This window comes from Onychomys torridus, chromosome 4 (genome assembly GCF_903995425.1).
Source record: "Onychomys torridus chromosome 4, mOncTor1.1, whole genome shotgun sequence".
Classification (NCBI taxonomy): Eukaryota; Metazoa; Chordata; class Mammalia; order Rodentia; family Cricetidae; genus Onychomys; species Onychomys torridus.
The window spans coordinates 30,971,184-30,974,173 of NC_050446.1; positions in this window are offsets into that span (position 1 = coordinate 30,971,184).

A 2,990-nucleotide genomic window follows, 5' to 3' on the forward strand; every position below is an offset into this window, starting at 1 on the left:
TTAATGATATAATACTTACTACATTTATATCCTATTTAATGCTTTAGATTTATACAGTTGTGGTAGGAGTTAGAATTGTTTGGTAAGTAAATTTACAGAAGTATTTTTTAACTTTAAGGTTTTTTGTTTGTTTGTTTTTGTTTTCTAAGACAGGGTTTCTCTGTGTAGCTTTGGTGCCTGTCCTGGATCTCACTCTGTAGACCAGGCTGGCCTCAAACTCACAGAGATTCGCTTGGCTTTGCCTCCCAAGTGCTGGGATTAAAGGCTTGTGCCACCACCACCCACTCTAAATTTTAAGTTTATTCTTCTCTCATACACTACATCTCAACCACAGTTTCCCTTCCCTCCACTCCTCCCAGTTCTTCTCCTCCTCTCCTCTCCCTCAGATCTCCTCCTCCTCCATTTCTCTGTAGAAAAGAGCAGACCTCCCAGGGATAGCAACCAAACAAAGCATAACAAGTTACAACAATGAGACTAGGCACAAACCCTCATATCAAGACTGAATGAGGCAGTCCAGTAGGAGGAAAAGGGTCCCAAGGGCAGGTGAAAGAGTCAGACACACCCAACTCCCACTGTTAGGAGTCCAATAAGAACACCAAGCTACCCAACCATAGCATATATGTAGAGGACCTAGCTCAGACCCATACAGACTCTTTGATTGCTGCTTCAGTCTCTGTGAGCCCCTATGAGCCCTCTTTAGTTGATTCTGTGGGCCATGTTCTGGTGTCCTTGATCCCATTGGCTCCTACAATCCTTCTTCCCCTTCTTCCACAGGATTCCTTGAGCTCTGTCTAATGTTTGGCTGTGAGTCTCTGCATCTGCTCCCACCAGTTGCTGGATGAAGCCTCTCTGATGACAGTTTGATTAGTCACCAACCTATGAGTATAGCAGATTATCATTAGGAATCATTTCATTGATTGTTTTTGGCAGTTATATTTGATTCTATCCTAGGTCTCTGGGTTATCCAGCCTCTAGTTCCTGGCAGTACTGGCCATGGGCTTCCTCTTGTGGCCTGGGCCTCAAGTTAGACTAGTCATTGGTTGGCCACTCGTACAAGCTCTGAGCCACCATTGCCCTAGCACATCTTGTTTGCAGGACAAGTTGTAGGTTGTAGCTAGAGACCTTTTCTTCAGCCCCCACCAAGCCTTGTCAGTCCCACAACCCACTTATAAAATAAACACACAGATGCTTATATTATTTAAACTGTTTGGCCATTAGCTCAGGCCTACCACTGTCTAGCTCTTACTCTTATATTTAGCCCATTTTTATTAATCTACACTTTGCCACATGACTCGTGGCTTACCTGTCTCTTACATCTCGCTTGTCATGGCGGCGGCTGGCTGGTCTCTCCTCCCCAGCCTTCACTTCCCAGAATTCTCTTCTCTGCTTGTCCCACCTATACTTCCTGCCTGGCTACTGGCCAATCAGCATTTTATTTATACAGAGCGATATCCACAGCACTTCCCCTTTTCTTTCTTTTTTCTTTTTTTTTTTTTAAGAAGGAAGGTTTTAACTTTTACATAGTAAAATTACAGCTAACAAAACAATTATCAAGCAAGAGTTATAGGTATAATATCTAGTCTATTTATAATAACTAGTTTATTTTGCAAAATTAAAGAATTTATTGTATCTATCTTATATTTGTGACTCTAAGGTTTTATATTTAGCTTATCTTTTATCATAACTAAGGAAAATTATAACTATCTAGCTTCAACTACATCAAAGACCTCAGAAGGATATATTACTGGAGAAATGGGAGAAGGATGCAAGCAACTTTCAGGAGTCTTGCAGGGTAGACAGAGACAGCTGGCAGCCTGGACAGTCATCCAATGTTCCTTTGTAAAGTTAGGGAAACTGTCTTCAGCCCACAGTGCTAGAGTCTCTTGGTCACTTTTTTTTAGTATCCTGTAGAATGTCTGGCAGTGTCCTCTGTGAAGCAGGAACCTGAAGGACCATTTCACCAAGCAAAGTTCAGTGGTCACCTTCCTATGGGTCCTGCATGTCCAGTTGATCAAGCAGTCCAAGCAAGAACAGTTTCTTGCCCAAATGGCTATTTTTGCCAAGGTGGAGATAAACTCTATATAGAGTGTCTTCGATGCCCATCCTCCTCTCTTAAGTAAATCAGTGATGCCAGGAGCAGACATGTCTCACTGTTTAGAAAGTCTAAATTTTTAAAAATATTTTAAATGCCATATTCTGTAGGTCTTTGAAGTATTTGAAGATTACCTATCTATCTGAAATATATCTATATGTATCTAGAAGACTTAACTAACATGGCTACAAGTATGATTGTCATAGATAACTAATTATTATTCTATTTTTAATTATCCTTTATAATTTTAAATGAGCTGTATAAACATAATACCTTCAACAAGAATAGAAATATACACACAGTATAACAAAATTAACTTTAAGTTTCTATCAATAGACTAAAATCTATACCAATATAAAACATTTCAAACAAGTTGTTCTTTAAAAGTAAGTTCATTAATCTACCTTTCATCCTATTATATCTATATCATATCCCCCCTTTTTTTCTTTAGAAAGAGATTGCATTTATAATCAACCTGATTTAAGTAAAATATTAGTTTTTCTCTGTCCCACACCAGAGGGCTCTTCTGATTTGGGACATAGGAATCTCTTAACCTTTTTTTTTTTTTAATTTTTAATTTTTTTTAAATCAATATGTCTGGGCTTAGAGAAGGAGTGAGCTAATTCCATCTCCAAAGCCAGCTTGATATATTTGGGAATTTGGGCATAGTTTCTCTTACTACTTCCTGCTGGAGGGTGGCGCTGTATCTTGTGGGGACAGAAAGAAAATTTTAGGATTATGGAGTAGTCCATGAAGGTATATCTTTTGAGCCAGTTGCCTTGAAACCATTTTGGATGTTGGATTATCTGGGCCATGGTGTCATTGGAGACCTTTCAGGGGGTCTTGGCTAGTCAAACCTGATGTATCTTAATCTGGAACAAATCCATAGCCTCTTGCT